At 36.7% G+C, this 19,268-nt stretch overlaps 1 protein-coding gene across 2 annotated transcripts in view; it reads left to right on the top strand.

The window, feature by feature from the left end:
* The window catches only part of TENM3 (teneurin transmembrane protein 3), a 2,279,325-nt gene that overhangs the window by 1,549,597 nt on the left and 710,460 nt on the right, over positions 1 to 19,268 (top strand). For both annotated transcript variants that reach the window (XM_075930245.2, XM_075930244.2), the window contains one exon: positions 11,870 to 11,957. The gene's annotated coding sequence lies outside the window, so the exon portion shown is untranslated. The remainder of the gene's footprint in view (positions 1 to 11,869; positions 11,958 to 19,268) is intronic.

The following is a 19,268-nucleotide window of genomic DNA, read 5'->3' as shown; positions in this document are numbered from 1 at the left end:
GAGCAACCTTTTAATACGTAAAAAAAAGTCAATTTCACTTTATCATGACTGTGGAATACAGTCAAGTTTTTTATTTTTGAGCATATATCAGAAAGCCATCATCTTTTTGTTTCCCTAGTTCATAATTCTTGTCATTCCTTGGCAAGCTTCTTGTGACCGCACTTTTAAATTCCTGTCTACTTAAGGTATCTTAATATCTACCTGCTCATTTTTTAGAGCTTGTTTTATTGCATTGTCAGTTATATCATTTCCAAATACAGTAAAACTCCAATAGTCTGGCATCCAATAGTCTGGCACTCCTGATAGTCCGGCATCAAAATGGCAAGAGCCTAGTGAGTGAGCTTCGGCAAAAAATGAGTCACAAGGTAACAGCGGCAACAGCTGAACTGAGCGAAAAGGGTAAAAAAGGGTTAAAAAAACTAAAACGTTACAGTATACGGTATACAGTATGTACAATAAAAAGGGTTAAGAACACTATATATAGTATATACTGTATACAGTATATACATAACCAGCTTATAGTACCTCCTGATACTCCAGCATATTTGATAATCCGGCACCACCTAGGTCCCATAGGTTCTGGATTATTGGAAGTCTACTGTATGCTAGAATTCATACCATTGTTACAGTTATAGCTTCTTGCATTTTTACTGTTATTTCACTTTATTATTTTTGCTTTCGCACATCCCAGTTTTGATTGTCATCATGTGTGACAAAGAATCAGATAAAATTAGAGGGGCAGAAGTTGCATGTCTAACACAGGTTTGTGCCAACATTTTCCTCATTAGACTAGCCATCAGAATAGACAAATAATTTGATAGCCTTTTATATTTCTGGATTCCAAGACCAGGAACACAAAAGGCTATTGCCATACTTCTGGATAGATTTGGCAAAGATGGCCCCTTTTTCCATACAGTATACCGTATACAGTAATGTTTTCCATAAATACATTTTAAAATGTCACTGGTAATATGGGGGTTTTCTCCTCTCTCAGTTTTTTCCATACAATTTTAAATCCACAAACGGGGGAATAACTGTCCATCTGTAATTTGATTTTTCTGTAACACTATTTGGCTCCCTCTGTTTTCCTTTTTGTACATCTTTCTCCCTTACTTATTTTTTAGATCCTGAAAATACAAAGAAGTCTTCAACAATCCATGGTATCTTGTCTATTAAGAATCCAGCACTGCTTAAAAATCTGCTGTGTACTTTGTCATGATTCCCTTTATGTTTGCCCAGAAATTTAGATCTAATAATTTGACTCTTAGATTTATTGGTGCTTTTCCAGTGGCTGTTTGCAGCATAGAGACGGATATCACTGGACCACATCAGTCATGGAGCTTGGACCTAGAGCAGTTCCAAGTTTCCAATGACTGTTTTTGAAGTAGAACCATAAACTTTGCATCTTAAACCCAGAAGCAACAGTATCTTACTGACTATAGAAGTACTGCGTGATGGTAAATTAATTGGAAAGGTCACTCTGGTACAAAATTGTAAATGTAGAATTATGTAATCCTAGAACTGGTAGGGACCTCGAGAGATCATCAAGTCCAGTCCCCTGCCCTCACAGCAGGACCAATCACCATCCCTGATAAATGTCTTTCTAACCCGCTCTTAAATATCTCCGGTGAAGGAGATTCCACAACCTCCCTAGCCAATTTATTCCAGGGTTTAACCACCCTAAGGTAGGAAAGTTTTTCCTAATGTCCAAACTAAGCCTCCCTTCCTGCAATTTGAGCCCATTGCTTCTTGTCCTGCCATCAGAGATTAAGCAGAATAATTTTTCTCCCTTCTCCTTGTTACCCCCTTTTAGGTACTTGAAAGCTGCTATCATGTTCCCTCTCAGTCTTCCCTTTTCCAGATTAAACAAACCCAATTCTTTGAGTCTGCATTTACACTACAAAGAAAAGCCAGAAAAAGATATGTGAATTGCAAACCATAATTTGCATATCTTTTTCAGCCTTCCGAAAGAGGCTTTTCTGACATATAGGACACTCTGTCTGTGTCTAGACTACATCCCTCTTTCGACAGAGGGATATAAATTAGACACTCTGAAATTACAAATGAAGCCTGGATTTAAATATCCCATGCTTCATTTGCATAATCACATCATGGCGCTCTTTCGAACAAGCACCATTTAGAAAGTAAAACAGCGGTCTAGACATGGTTCTTTTGAAAATGGCAGGCTTTTTTGAAATATCCTGTAAAACTCATTTTTCGAGGCATACAGGATCTTTCAAAAAAGCCTGCCGTTTTCGAAAGAACCGCATCTAGACTGCGGTTTTACTTTTGAAATGATGCTTGTTCGAAAGAGCGCCATGATGCAATTATGCAAATGAAGCATGGGATATTTAAATCCACGCTTCATTTGCAATTTCAAAGTGTCTAATTTACATCCCTCTGTCGAAAGAGGGATGTAGTCTAGACACAGACAGAGTGGTTCCTAAGGGTATGTCAACGCATCAACATTATTTCAAAGTAACTAGTGTTATTTTGAAATAACTTGGTCTGCGTCTACACAGCAGGCAGTTATTTTGAAATAATGTCAAAATACTGTCAAGCTGGAGGACTTCTTATTCAGACTCCTGTAACCTTCATTGTACGAGGAGTAAGGGAAGTCAGAGGAAAAGAGCTCTATTTTAAAATAAGTTCTGAGTAGATGCTCCGAATTTTGAAATAAGCTATTTTGAAACAAGCGGTGCAATTGACATAGCTCAGTTTGCATAGCTTATTTTGTGTTAAGCCCTGCTGTGTAGATGCAACCTAAGGGAGCCTAGTTGATGCAGCCCAGCTGTGCTCATTAGGCCACCAAGAGACTGATCAAGCACAGCTGTGAGGCATTATTCCAGACAGCATGTTTGTGCACAAAAGCACTCTAGCCTATCAGTGGAAATTGTACATGAGTCCTCATATAGGGATAAGGATCAGTGTTGGAAAGAGCTCAGAACATAGGTTCACAGACACTTTTCTTACATACTCATGATAAAACTGTTTGTTATTAGATGGGTTATAATTTGAATTAAAAAACTGAATATTTAAAATAATATTTTGATACAAGAAGAACATGCTTCCCAAAAAAAGCTATTGATGGTTTGAAAACTTCAAATAACTTGATTGTGGATATGGTTCAAAATTCAAATGCATACATTCCTTATAATCTGGCATTCTGAGGTATTTGGGTTTTGTCTCAGAACTGCCAATATTTAGTTTTTCTGCATTGAGACAATCTTCTATAGAAAAATGCACACAAACACTTTTTATCGTGTCATTAAATCCAGTCTCCCCAGTTACACATGAATGTCCAGCATCTAAATGTGGGATCAAAAGCGACTGAGAAAACACTTTTAAATAAGTGTTCTGTACATCTATAATATAATGATACCCTGAGCCCCAAACCAATTTAAAATTGTGAATGGTATTTACATTCCCAAAGTGAACATTGTCGCCACACAAACGCAATCATCCTTTCCTTTAAAAAAAAATATTTTTTCAGACATACAGCCTCCCTTGAGCAGATGCATTTTTCACAGTACTGACAACAGCAGATCTAATTGCATTTCATGTAAATAAAGAATACCTACCTCTGTTAAAGCGGTAATCTAGGTAAAAAAATTAGGTGTTTTGTTTATTTTAGTTTATGTAGAATTACCACTCAAAGTGTGGCTGGGAATGTGCTCTCGGTTTACATTAATTTAAGAAATAAAATGTTGTAGTCTTTACTAAAACTCATTTTTCCTTAGTTTTCATTACTAAATGTTCTCTTTTTTTTTTTTTTTTTTTTTTTTGTGCAAGTGATAATATAAGAAATATTTTAATAGTGAAAAGAAATATTCAGGGATTTTTTGTCGACTTGAGAGGAAAATTAAAGTTTCTTTAGTCCTTTGTGGGTGCTGAAATATGAAGTTCAGAATGTTACCGAGTCTGGGTAAATATTTAACTGAAGAAAGTTCTTCTGGATTTTGAATCATGAATAATAATAATAATTACAGTATGAAATTCTTACTTTTGACCAGTTTCAGTAATGCCAAGTTCAGTCTGAGTATAGAGAAACATGGTGACTTGATTATCATGTACATTTTGAACATGTGATCATAGATGATGTCGTAGGGAGGACTGTTCTGTAATGTTATCTTCTTCTATGATACCAATTATTTTAAATGTGTGTGACGGCTCATTGACACACTGTAAATGGGCGGTTGCATCTCAGCAGGATTTACCCTTCATACTGTGAAGATGAAATAATATAAAGAAAGTGTGTTCAGTGGGAAAGAATTCCATAGACAGCCTGCCACAAACACAGATTCACTCATTAAAAGATGAGGTGCAGGGTTTCTAAACTAATGGCATTTTTTAATAATAAAATGTTGTACGTTTCCATATTCTCTAGTCCAGAAGCATTGTTATTGAAATTTATTTGCTATTAGCAGCTCTAGCAGCTGCTGTTAATAACAAAATGAATTAACAGCATATGAGGTTCCATGGAGACCCTATAGGTATATTTCAGTTGCAATTGAGTCAAAAATACGGGCACTTGCTATAGAAGGTGCTAGCTCTCTTTTACTCATACACATACTCATAACATTATTTTATTTTAGTATGACAAGGCTTTAAAATATACATCTGTGTAAATGTTGGTAGTAAATGTTCCAAAAGAATGTGTTTTGTCAGTGGAGAACCTAAGTTAAATGTGAGTAAAGAAAAGTGGAAGTTCCAGAAAAGAAAAAATGTTTTTACTAATCTGAAAAATTGTACATTCAAACATTCTTACATACAATGTCTAAAGAAATGGCTTTATGGTTAACAAGGAAAACAATTTACACTTAATACATGGAGTGTTCTCATGGGATCAAAGTGCCTCCACTGTGGGCCATTGGAATATTCTAGAAAGCACTATCCTGTGGGGCAATGTCCCTCATCTCCCCATACCCATGTTCAGTTTAGAGCAGTGTTTCTTAAACTTTTTGAGACCACGGAACACCAAACGATGATTTTTTATGTGGAACACCTATGAAAATTTTCTTCAAAAAAAATTGTCTCCTCACACAAAAAGACAAAAACAAAGAAGTAACAAAAACAAAGAAGAGGTCACAGCATACCTGCGAGTTGTTCACAGAATACCAGTGTTTCATGGAACATAGTTTAAGAAACACTGGTTTATAGGGTTTATAAAAAAGTGAATAGACCCAAGTGCCCCTCAACTTCTTCTAACCACTAAATGTTCAGTGATCTCAGCTACCAATCAGAGACCCATAATTTTTTCTTTCTTCTCCTTTTTTTCACTTTTAATTAATTAAATTATCATTTACCTTGTCAACTTCTATTTAGAAAGATGAGGAAAAGAGGAGGTTGCTCATACAGCACAAGCATCATCTGGACTCACAGAGTTGGGAGAGTTTCATCTTACTATGACAGATAGAGACAGGTCTTCAAGTGTTATTGACCAAAATACCTGCTTCGTTATTAGAGAGTTACTCCCCAAAATTATTCTGTCTGGACAGAGGTAGAATCACAGAATGACAGGGTTGGAATAGACCTTAGGAGGTCATCAAGTCCAACCCCCTTCTAAAACAGGACCAATCCCAAGTAGCATCAAGATCTCTGGATCCATCTGATTGATCCTAAATGCCTGGCACTGTACTTGATCAAAAAGTCTCTAAATCTGTCCAGGTCAGCAGAATCCAGTGTTGAGGACTTAGCACTGCTGTATCTGAACAGCTGCTTGCTAACATAGTACTGTTCTTAGCACAACTATCCTGAAGACCCAGATAATTTTGAATCAACAGACTCTGGTGCTGAAGTCCTGGAAACATGAAAGTTGTGCTTAGCATGAGTGGGACTGAGGTTGACTTGTCTACTTAGGGAAACTCAGGGCTTGTCTACACTGCCCCATCCTCTTCAAACAGAATTACATTAATGTGAATTGGAAACCTTTCAGTGTCCATGTGTGGGAGTAATGGTGCAGCACATCAATTTGCACTGTTATGCATACATCATAGTGTGAACTGTGGAGCAGTGGAGACAAGACCTCAGGAGAGTGTGTTTAAATAACCCTTTAAAGTGGTTTCATACTCATTTATGAATGGTATCTTGATTCCCAGATCACAACCTTTAATTCCTGAATCCGCCAGGGATATAGAATCATTGACACATATTAGTGGCACAGAGGTACCTGAATTAATTCATGTCGACTGAATCTTGGGCTGAGGAGATGGCATTGTCAATTCTGTGTGTCGGATAAGCAGCACCATCATCCCTGGCTCCATTCATGCCAAAAGTCAAACGCTCAAGAAACTTCCCTACTACCTCAGGAAAATTACAGACCAAAGTAGTTCTGTGACTAGGATAAATGGCATCAGAATATTTATATCCCTATAGAACAAGCAATTTCCAAGGTTCCTGTTACTGTTTCTCCCTCCTCACTGACCAGTGGGCCTACCTTGTCCTTGGTCTTCCTCTTGCTTCTAATGTATTTATAAAAAGTCGTCTTGTTTCCCTTTATTTCTGTAGCTAGTTTGAGCTCATTTTGTGCCTTTGCCTTTCTAATCTTGCCCCTGCATTCCTGTGTTGTTTGCCTATATTCATTCTTTGTAATTTGTCCTACTTTCCGTTTTTATATGACTCCTTTTTTATTTTTAGATCATGCAAGATCTCGTGGATAAGCCAAGGCAGTCCTTTTCCTTTGTCCTATCATCAGATGCCAAGGAGAACAATTTTTCTCACTGCTTCTTGTAACACCCTTTTAGGTGCTTGAAAGCTGCTATCATGTACCCTCTCAGTCTTCTCTTTTTTTTAAAAAATAAACAAGCCCAATTCTTTCAGTCCTCCCTCGTAGGTCATGTTTTCTAGATCTTTAATTGTGTTTGCTGCTCTTCTTTTGACCCTGTCTGGTTTCTCCACATCTTTCTTAAAATGTGGTATCCAGACCTGGACACAATATTCCAATTGAGACCTAATGAGCACAGAGTAGAGTGGAAGAATTATTTCTCATTTCTTGCTCACAACACTCCTGTTAATGCATCCAAGAATTATGTTTGTTTTACAAGTGTCACACTCTTGACTCATATTTAGTTTATTGTTCACTATGACCTCTAGATCTCTTTCTGCATTACTCCTTCCTGGACAGTAACTTCCCATTCTATGTGTGTAAAGCTGATTGTTCCTTCCTACATGGAGTACTTTGCAAACTTCATCCTATTTACCTCAAACCATTTCTCCAGTTTGTTCGGATTATTTTGAATTATGACCCTATCCTCCAAAGCACTTGTAACTCTTCCCACCTTGGTATCATTTGCAAAGTTAATAACCATACTCTCTATGCCAATATCTAAATTATTGATGAAGATATTGCAGAGAACTGACCCCTGCAGAACTCCACTTATGTCCCTTCAGCATGTCTGTAAATCATTGATAACTACTCTCTGAGAATGGCTATCCAGTCAGTTATGCACCCACCTTATAGTAGCCCAATTAGGTTGTCTTTCCCTAGTTTATTGATAAGAAGGTCATGCAAAACCGAATCAAATGCTGTACTAAACTCTTGGTATACCATATCTACACCTTCTCCCTTATCCACAAGTCTTGTTATCCTATCAAAGAAACAAATATTGAAATTCTGGCTCTATTACAGTCAACAGAATCCAGTGTAGAGGAAGTTCTGCAAAGAACTTTTCAGCCATGCATCTGTGTACCTGGATGTACATTCAAATTTATATATGGGACTGGGGCAGGATTCAGTTACCTGCTTCTTATCTTAGCTTTTGTGTATATCTGTAATGCTAGGGTTTTACCCTGTGCCAACATCTACCTTTCAGTATAAGTCTGCTCAAAAACAACCCTCTGGACACCTCATACTATCCCCTTCTTGATGTTATAAGTATCAGAGCCATTATGACTTGGGATATTCATGATGTTTTACAAAGAAAGATTAAGGAGGACCATATAAGCTCTGCAGGTAATATGATTTCACGTCAATATACTGGAACTGAGACCTGTGTTTTTAGACTGCAAGCCTTCAACTTCCTCTGATTAAAATCCAAATGTGGCTATATTCTGATGGTCATCATAAATGTCATATATTGTATCAACTGACAAACTAAAGGCTGATAAAACCATTTGTGTCATGATGCTTATTTATTCAAACATGTAGCGTCCATCATTGGATCACATCAGTATCTTACTTGCCTGGGGAAAGAGGAAGTTTTGGCAGACCGGTTAAGCAAAAATTTATACTCAATAGCGCAAGTGCTTTATCAATGTCTCAGTCTTGCCTTCTCTATTCTGTAATGTGGGGATGCCCAAGCAAAGTATTTTGTTAGTGGTTTTGCTTCAGAAATTAGCAAGAACCAATGTTACTGATAGACTCCTTTTCTTGGCACTGTTGTCCCTCTGATGTCCCTCTATTATGCTTATAAAAAGCACACTGGATTTTTTTAAGGGAAAAGGCAATATGTCACATTTAATAAGAGTACAATAGCAAAACAGTTAGCATATGCTCACATAGACATAAATGGACACACTGTTCCACCTACTCATGTTATACTTATCAGTCCAGGGTTTGGATCTCTCTGGAAGCCAGCCAGATTAATCATGGATAGGGAGGAATGGGGCTTTATTGGTCTGGACTGATGCTTTAGAATCTTGGCTAGATATACCTAAAAACTGGCTAACCAGTTCCTTTTTATAGCAGTTTTTCTTTATTAGGATCATTACGTTTTGCACACACAAGCTGTAATCAATTGCCATGTGACAAGTGCTTGTTTTCTGAAGTTTTTTTTATATTACAGCTATATTGTCTAATTAGTTTTTAAAGTTGTTAATCTGCCCTTAGTTTTTAAAGTTGTTAATCTTCCCTTTACCCACCTCTCAATAGTGGTATACAGCAATCACCTTTACATCTCTCCTCGGCTTCTCCCTAAAATATCTGGTTTAGTAATGTCCTTCGCATTTATTTTCTATCACACATTCCTCATTCTGCATTCACACAAACAAAAATTACATAGTTGTTTATGTAAAAACAAATTTAGTGCAAAAACATGTTTACACTCTTACATTTTAAAAAATCCTAACAATAAAAGGGTAACAATAGTAACAAATAAACCATTTTAATCTATTCCAGCTGTAACATTAGTAATAGATACAAGTAGTCTGTCTAAATGCATTTTTACCAACAGCACTAGGCTGTTCCTTTCTGCAAGTAAAAAAAAAAAAAAAAAAAAAGGCTGGTAAGGTACCCTAAGACACATTGTATTGCATAAAGCTACAGTTTAGCTGCATGGCTTTTGATTTTGTTGATTTTGTTGATTCTGGGTGTCAGCTGGGACAAAAATAGATCCTATTTTAACTATGAATAGAGTCTGACACTTTATTATTATTATATATTCTATGTCTCATGGTAGTCCCTCAATTGCTCCTTTCCAGTTTCTGGATCTTGTATCTCAGGGTTGAAATCTCCTTGAGTCTCCATGAAGGTGAAGTTCCTAGGGTTTACATCTTGACATCTAATTTGATAGCATTCTTGATGATGAGTGGCCGGCTCAATTCTGAGTATTCTGTTGGAAAACTGGAAATTTTGCCCAAGTTAACCAAATTATGATCTGGAAGAGGCCCTACAAGGCTATGTCTACACTGCAGCATTATTTTGGGATACCTCTGGTAATCTTTAGAACATGACTGTTATTTCGAAATGTAATGGACTCGCTATTTCAACGTCCCTGTACACTTAATTCCACAAGGAGTAAGGGATGTTTCAGAATAGCAATTTATTTCAAAATAAGTGCTGTGGAGACATCGAATATAACATCGAAATAAGATTTGTGTATCTCAAATTGCGTATCTTATTTTGAACTACGGTGCAGTGTGAACACACCCCAAGAAAGCAGTTGAAAAGGGAGTTGACTGGAAATGGCTTTTCCTCGTTATATATTAGAACACAATTGGCTAACATTTCACTCTCTGACCTTGTCTACACTATGGGGAGTTTCCGGGATACCAGAGGTTCAGGATATGCGTCTGTCTTCCGCTTTTTTTTTCTGTCTTCCTCCCCTCACGAGGAAGAAGGGCTCTTCTGAAAGAGGCCTTTCTGAAATTTGGCCCAGTGTACACAATTTGCATACCTTCTTCTGATAGATCATTGTAGTGTAGACATAGTCTCTGTTATACAGGTCGGTAATCTTTTTTCTGAGAAACGAGTTAATGAAATGTTTGCTCTATACTCAGTGAGGCCTCTTGGGATAGCTGTTTTGCCATGCATGCACTGTGATCTCAGTTTGGGATAGGATAGATTCATTTGAGCTACCTTAGGTGTAATCATTTCTGCGTGAACCTTTTTTCCACAAGATTCATGGAGACTATTCAAAAATTTGTCAGTGTGTTCTCTTCCATAGCTTTGTGATAGTGAATTGTTATAGCCATTACTTCAGGTCAGAAAGTAAATGAGATATACAGGCTAATGATTCCATATACAGAAAATATGCCATTATCTATGTCCTTATCCTCATGAGAGGTAGCTGTCCTTTCTAATACAGTTTGACCTGCTATACAAAGTTTATGCTAATTCTGGCAATTCTGCAGTCCTTTTTTCACCTAGAAATTTTCATTCCACCTTTTTTCTTTAAAAACGTATTGTTACTATTTGCTAATCTTCCCACAGTTGGCAGTGTTCAGAGACCACTTGAGGAAACTGAAGGCTGCTTACCAATAACTCAAATTACTGAGTATTGGAGTCTCTGCCTCCATACTGAGATCATGACCCTTGAAATCTTTCTAATATGTTGACAACATATTAAGATTTGCCTTTGGCAATTTTTCAAATTATGCTTTGATCATTTTTTTTTTTCATATTCTGGTCCATTTACCCAAGGGATAACTCTCTTTTTAAAAGATTTCCTAAAAAAATTGCTATTTATGGTTGTAATGGCTTTAGATTTGGCCCGCTTCCCATAAAAATAAAATATTGTGGAAATTGTCCTTTGTAGTGCATTTTTATGGTATAATGTTGAAAAGGCATTGAAAAGAAAACACCTTGTGGTGAAAGGATATTGGCACTAATACGATACATTTGACTCTTTTTTTTTCTTTCATTCCATCGGCATCTTTTTTATATATATAGGTTCATAGAAATAATTAAGTGGAGTGAGTTAGAATGTTTTCTTGTTCACACATCATCAGAATTGCTAAGTTACAATAAAAATCATTATTATTGACAATGTTCATGCCAGAATGCAGCTAGACTTTCAGATCACAGACTAAGTTTGACTGGAGTCAGTTAGGAAATATCATTTAACTTGTGAGCTGACAAGATAAAATAAGAAAATAAATGAGAGAAAACAAATGTGGCATCCCAAAAAGCAATTCTTACTGTTAGTATCCAAGGTGTAATAGGTGGGAGCAAAGTCATAAGCCAGCATCATGGTCTTTTTCTTCCCTTACTGCTGTGCTATGTCTCCTTCTCCCGAGCCTCCTCTACCTCCCCAGGCTTCCACTTAGCACCAGGCCTGGTGCTATCTACAACCTAGTCATAGCCCACCTTTTAGTAAATGCTGCCCAATCCACTAGGCTACTCTGGGAAATTTCATCTTGGACCTGAAAAAAGTTAGTGAATCTGATGCAATTCACCAAAAGTTTTGGTTTTGATGACTTAGAATTTCTCAATGGAAAACTTTCAAAATTCAAGGTGCAAGCAAGTAAAAATACCTTTCCCAATGCTCTAACCTCATTTTAACAATACCTATAATAACATCAACATTTTGTATAATTGCCCCTCCTTGGAACTGAAAATGATTACTGTATTTTGTAATTAAGAATAAATTTATATAGAATATTTTTAAGTTTCTTTTTGATAAATTCATGTTGTCATCTATTTGCATTACAGATATCTGGATTATCTGTGTCCTGCTGAAGTAAAACTATTGCATTAAACTCAGAAAACCAAAATCTCCTCCGTGAAGAAAGAAGAGAAGGTAAGTCGCAACATTGCAGGGTCTCGGTTTGTACTGGGACTCGTAAATTGCAGTGAAGATGATTAAATGTCTAACTGATATAATAGTAGCAGTTCTGAAAAATCGCAAGAGACCAATCTGAACTTTGTACCCTACTTTTTAATCCATTGCCAGTATTTCTGCTGCTGGATCAGTGATTATGTCCTTAAATTGTTATATTAATGACATTTGATCAAATGACATTGGATCAAATACAGAGTTGGTGTATTCAGCATAACTCCAATTTCAGTGAATCTATGCCCGTTCACACAAGCTGAATATCTGGATCATCTCTTTTTTTCTTTCTTTGTCCACTTACTATTTTTCTGATTCTCCTATTTCCCTTCCCTCCACCATATTTATTGAACTGAAAAAAAATACATCATTAACAAGTGAATTACCATATTTCAATACTGAGTTTATTATTGTGACCTTGATCTTGTTTATAGACTAAAGATGTTGATGCTATATCATGGCTTTTTTAATGGTAAATACTCTAGCTTAATATTTTGGAACTTTCAGTGGTAGTCATGATCTTTAATAACTCAAGTGATTTTAACTAAGTTTATAAATATGATATGTTAAATATCTATGTTCACCTGGAAATGTTTGTGTTAGGCAGCAATCTTATTCCCAGCAAATCTTGATCCTCTTCAGGATCACTTACAAGGCAACCATAGTGAATAGAATTGTACCTGGTTTTTTTTTTCCTTTGGTTATAGCTCAGTGAGTTTTCTCAATAGTAGCCAGCATCTAGTAATTTAAAGCTTGTGAACCTTGAAAAAAAGGTTTGTTTAAAACCATATTCCAGGGCTTTTCCACCAAATGGAAAGTATGTTCTAGTAGGGAACTACAAAAGATTTTGGAAGAGAGTATCTGATAAGCATTCTGCTCATTAATGTTTGTACAGTAGTCTGCCTTAAAGATCTAGTCTCCTGGAGCAAATCATTCAGAATTCAACTGCACTCTTCAAGTTTAATGTGTTGAGCTCTTTGAGTTTCCCTACCCCCTCCTGATTGATGGTTTGTTTCTTCTTTTAATACAAAATTCAGTAAAATTTCCCACAGTGAAAAGGGTCTTTTAATTATGAAACACCAGCGTGTGGGAATGATTCAATTTACACATCAGAAAAGTTCAGTTACTTTACCATAATTTATTTTGGTTCTGATCATTCATGGAGCATCAATTCATTTTTATGGGGGGAATAAAAACAAAACAAAACAAAACTGGAAAATGCTTTAAAAGATGTATCATTCTATCACCATAATAATAGATATTTTGTTACACACTTAGCCATTTCTGCATTTCTATTCCTGTCGTGAGATTTAATTTAAATGTATAAAGCAGGTCCTGACCAACACAGGTTTCCCCTTGAATTTAACATAGATCCAGTATATGTAAGAAGAGCTAGGGGTGTCTAGCTCATGGAACTGTGAAGATAAGAGAGAGTTGCAAAATAAGATAATTGGGGTTTAAATGTTGCACACAACACCACTGATTGCTTGGGGTTTCTTTAATATCCCTCTCAGGCACTGACTTTTATTTTTCCCCGTGGGGGCCTACGAGAAAAGTGATAACAGAGGCCTTAAAAAAAAAACCTTGAGTAATTAATCAAAACTGAAATAAAGCTCTGGGAGGAATGGATGGGTTGTGTACACATGCAGTATAAGACTCCTTTATTGTTTTGTACTCTGACCGTAGTAAAGCTTAAGACTTACCCTGTTTAAGATAAAGCAGGTTTTAATCATTCACAATTATAGATTTCATCTGTAGCCTTTCTTAGAAAAATCAGTGGAGAAAATGTATTTAAATAGCACAGGGAAAACAGAGGCAGTAGAGATACATATAATAAATGTATCCAGACAATCAGTGTTTTAAGTACATTATTTTCTGGACTAAACCCTTTTATAATTTTCAAGAGGCCAAATCCTTTTTTAAATTTTCTATCAACTGTGTATCGTATACTTTGTGCACCTTGAGATAGTTGAGGTGTAACAAGAAATTTATGGAGTTAAACTAGAGTTATATTATTAGGTAAATTATCAGTGAAATATGCAGAGAATTAGATTCTTAGTATTGTTAATAAGAGTCTGTGTTCTTAATTACAGACACTCTGTGCTGAGAATGTAATCATTTGGGTTGGCATCCTGCTATAAGAATATAACTCAATATTCAGTGCAAAAGCAATATTCCAGTTTAATGAAGTACATTGTTGATTATATTCCTTCATTTTTTTTCTAGCATTTCATCTAGTCTCTGTTTTTTACCTCAGGAAAAACAGCTTTCTGCAGCTATCACTATAGTAAAGTATGTCAACCTTCTCTTGTCTGATAAGTATCCTCTTTTCAAACTCTTCTCATCAATTGTTTGAAAGATGCGCTCTCTTACACTGCATTTAGACTGTAATAGCTAATGTATAAACTTGGATGTTTAGTGCTCCTGTGAGAGAGACATTGAAATAAATTTTCATAGCATCTATGCTTTATACTGGTTGGGTATATTGTTACCCAACAACACAGGCATTCTCATGTAAGCGTGCTGCAATACCAGGTGGACTTCACAAATTCCAGTTACCACCACTATAGCTACTGTTAATTTACCTATAGCCTGTACACAAAATTCTTGTCAGCAACAAGAAATAACATAGGGCATATGATGGCAGCAGCAATAGGGCTCAATTAATAGAATAACTTAGAATATTTTCTATAAGTAATTTTGGTTCTGTGACTTTCATACAAAACCAAATTGAGGTTAAAATGTAATTGTCAGTTCTATCCAACATCTAATTTTATTAATTCCTAAGATCTCTGTGCATGAGAAAGGAAGTTTGAATATTCTGCTTTCCTAATATCATCTTCTAATTTATGCAACGAGTACTTGTATTCAACAATGAAATCTCTTTGTTCTTACTTCATATAGTAAAGTCACACTGTATTCTGATGTAGAAAGTGAACTTTCAGCATCCTAATACAAAAATAACACACTCTCCAACAGTACAACAATTCATTGTAAACTATTCTCTTTTATCTCCAACATGAACACATATTTGTCTGTTAGTTTGATCAATGTTCAGTTATTAGATGGTTCCATATCCAGCACTTGATTAACAAATGTAATTCTGGTTCTTTGTTCCTTGCTGTGACTCAGAAATACAGAACTAGCTCCTTATCCCTGCATAAGATCCTGAATAAAGCTATGCCTGCCTGCCTGCCTGCCAACCATTCTTAGGCTGCTAACAGAAAGTGTCTTTTCGAGACCCTGATTTGAGCTCCACCATCCAGGCTTTGCAGCAGGAGTCACCAATAAGAGACCCTGTGTTAAGCTCCAGACAATCATATACCGAGAATTCTATTTCTGTGGGGATGATGGGGCTACAGATCATCAGGTGACTGGGTGAAAAATTCCTTGTTGCTTGCCTTTGTTCTTCAGGTCCATCTCTATAGTTATTGGTGTTACAGACGCTAAAGAAGTGAAAAACTTGAGAAATGGCATCCCAGATCTTGACTCTCCTGTTTCTCCAATATGAAAGCAAGTGGAAGACTATCAACCAGGAACCCTAAATCAGAACCACAAAACAGTCCCTGTTACAAGAGCTTAGGCTAAGGCTGGATACAGACAGGCAGGGAGCATAAAGGAACAGTAAGACTTTATTGGTCAGTGTGATTGAGCAGTGGCTTCAGCACACCAGGAGCCTAACCATTGTCAGTGTTTTTTGTAGGCATCTCAGCAAAGGAGAGTTTTAAGGAGGAATATGAAGAACAATGAAATGGCTTTGCAGATGCTTATGGGGAGATTTCCCCAAACATGGGGGTAGCATCAAGAGAAAGCCAGAAAGGGGCTTGTTTGAAAATATAACAGGGATGTAATGGAAACTATTAAATGAGTATAGGATGGGTATCCCCAGTTATGGGGCAATATCAGGTGGCATAAATTCAGCTGAGTAGCTACTGCTAGACTACTCTCTCATTCTGGCCCCTAGTGTAGGACATATGGCTATGGAAAAGAGGACATATCCAGAAAACCTATGGCTTCAGTAATAGCCTCTTGGGTCCCTTTTATTGATTGGTGCAATTTAACTGCAGTTCTGCATTCCAAATCTATTTCTCTTTGGTGGAAATTTTGTTGAATCAACAATAATCACCTGTACCCTGTGCACTAAAATTCTTGTCAGCAACACACTGTAAAGTTTGAACTAAATGAAAGGGACAATACAACCATGAGCATTAGGGGGAAATGCTTTCAAGAGAAAAGAAGTTGTTGTTTGCAAGATATTACAGGTATAGCTTAATTGAAAAAAGTTGACTATTGAGAGGCATTTTGGGTGTAAATGATTAGGGTTTTCATGCTTGAAAAAAAATCTTTTCATTTCTTTTTCTACATACCATACTTCATTCGATGCCAAAAAAAGCACTTAACCATTGTTAGGAAAATAGAAATAAATAAATAACTTGTGAAAGCCAGTCTTGTTGTTTTCTGCACAGTAACAACCTCCCTGCCTAAAAGTAGCCAAAGTGATGCTTTAGACAATGCTGTCTGAATGTTGCAGCACGTCTGTTGTAAAAGATTGTTCCAATTATTCTTCCACCGCTCAAGGATGGTCTCATAATGCATGCCGTTATCTCTAAGAGTAGCGTGTTATTTCCATACAAGAGGTTGAAAACCTTTTCCTGATGTGGTCAATTAAGGGCTCTTTGTTCTCGTTTTTAAGACCAATTTGTGATACATTTTACGTTGTGATTTCCCACATGGATTCATGCAGCCATATGACCTGAGTAGCCTGGGGAAGATAAGTCAGGCAGCATAGAAATCAAGGGAGCCTAGAGCTAATACTTCTCATAGTTTTCTGTGAGAATGTAACAATTTTTTTAGCACTCTGCTTTTTTAATATCCTCGCACTTCGTATACAATGATGAAAGCTCTTTTATTCAAGTGTCAAGTTACAGTGTACTATGTATAACAGCTCTTTCTAGGAAGGGTGGAGTGTGCAAAATAAAGGCTGGAACAGTTCTTCCCCTTCTATATCAGACTGTGACCTCAAGACCTACCCTAGTGTGGTTTGGAACAAGTTTGAAGAGTCCATTTCCCATCTAATAAAAAGGGACAGTGGGGAGCATTTTCAGCCATTCTGTACTTTGTAGTTGATAGCAGCCTAGTGTCATATTGAATTGTCATCCATGTTCTTTGCTTCAGTATCAAACATCTACCCATAAGAACCAGTGCAGTGACTCAGCATGCTAAGGCTAACGTACAAATTATAGTGCTCACAAGAACCATTGTACCATTACTGCTAAACTAAACTCCTGGCCATAGTGAGTACAAAGTTTAAAGGTGTCAGACAAGATGGTCATTCGTAGGTGTGATTGTCTTTTAATGGGAAAAGAGAAATCAAGAGAAGGGTCATTTGAATGACATTGAACAATAAAACAGAGACAGCTGGAAACAAAGGGGTAGGTATGTCTGCATTTCATTATCCAGAAGTTGTCTAATAGTAAAAAAAAAGTACCACATTCTGGAAGAAGAGAAGTTGAAAATCTAATTCACTGACTAATGCCAATGTCTAAGACTATTAAAATATACCAAAATACATATTGTGGGAATTGATGTATTGCAATGGTATGGAATTTTCCTGGAGCAAATTGTTCACTTGTTCAGATGTCACTTAAAGAACTCAAGGGTAAATGTTGTTTTTATATTTTTAGGGTTCCCCTCTGAGATCATACTGAGTTTTGGGAAAGTTTCCAAAAACCTCAACACCAGTAGAATTTTATAAGCTCTACTTTCTTAGCGTGTTAAAACTGAATGTGAGACTTGAGATGTACTATATGCAGCTCAATTCCAATTTGTTTTTAACAAAGCCTTTGACATGTTATATTATTTCACATCCCAGTTTAATGTAAAGTGACTTCCTGTGTCCAACAAGAAACACATTTTAAGGGGAATGCCAATTCCTTGCTGTTGAATTGGCAGGCACTTCACTACATTCTCTATATTGAGAAGATTATTTGTCAACTACAGTGTTTGAACCACTGGTAAAACAGGCAATAGGCTGGTATGCTTTTCATCTGCCCTCTGCATGACAGACAGAGGCCGTTATATATTTAGTAATTGAAACTGAACTTGGTGTAAGCAGCAATGTCAACCCAGCTTCCAGAAATATTTAAAATAGAGGGTAACTGCCTAAAACGAGGAGCTCAAAGTGTGATTTTTGGAGACCTGGTAAGTGTTCATATTACACTTGGATAAATGGTCTAATCTCAGCTTTAAATGCTGAGAATTACATGCTATTTCCCTTCAAGCAATAAATGTTCTTTTGTCTATCTAGATTTTGTTATGTTTTCTACAGGTAATTCCTAACAGTGCTGCTCTATGCTATTAAAATATCAAAACCTAATCAGTCAGCTGGCAGTAAATGGAAAAAATAGAAATCCATACCAAAGATTAGTAATATCTAAAAGTGGTTTAGAGGTCCTAGTGGGATTCCTACCCCTTTTAACGACAAAGTGCAGAGTGAAAGAATATGCACAGCTTACTTTGTCTTCCTATTTCTTTTGATCTGAAAGAACAATCAGATAAGGCTGATTTCTGAAGACAGTTCAGAATGAACAGATTTCAGTTGCCCCCAGTGATAACCATCATTGTCAACAGGAGGCATTCCAGGTACTGACACTAGAGCCTTAAACGTTCAGCTGCTGAACATTTTCATCTTTTATTTTAAAAACTACTGCTGGGAACTCTCTTTATAGAATGCTATAGATGATGAGTGTTTAGAGGAAGAATGAACCCTGAAGGGGAATAAAGCCTGAGCCTCTGAAACAGTCACCAGAGAGAGAATAATTTAAGGTTAAGGTGGGGAATTTCATGCACTCAAAAAAGCTGAACCTGTACAAAGAGCATAATAAATAGTCTAGGGTTATTCATGTTACAAAATACCCTTTCCTAGAAAGGTCACAGGTGAAAAGAAGTTTGGGTTCTCTCCCTCATGGATGTATGCTCACATCACAGAACCACTGCACTGTTTGTCAAAGCTCAGCAAAGCTGACAACCTATACTCTGCAGAGGCTCTGAACTGGAATGCGAACATGTGTGGCTCATCAGGGGGTTGGATTGAATTGAGGAGAGAAATTTGCACAGCTTCCACATTCAGGATGGGTAGTTCTAACCAGTGATATCAGTCTCTGGCTTTAATAGGTGTTACTTTTACCCACAAATGTTGACTTTCAATTTGTAAAGACAGCATCCATTCTGGCACAGCGTGACAAGTTACATTATATATTACATGACTCTTGCCACAAT

Source organism: Pelodiscus sinensis, chromosome 4 (assembly GCF_052426305.1).
Source record: "Pelodiscus sinensis isolate ZL-2025 chromosome 4, ASM5242630v1, whole genome shotgun sequence".
In the NCBI taxonomy this organism is placed as follows: Eukaryota; Metazoa; Chordata; order Testudines; family Trionychidae; genus Pelodiscus; species Pelodiscus sinensis.
Note: the sequence above shows the minus strand (reverse complement) of the source record. Positions and strands in the feature narration are given on the sequence as shown.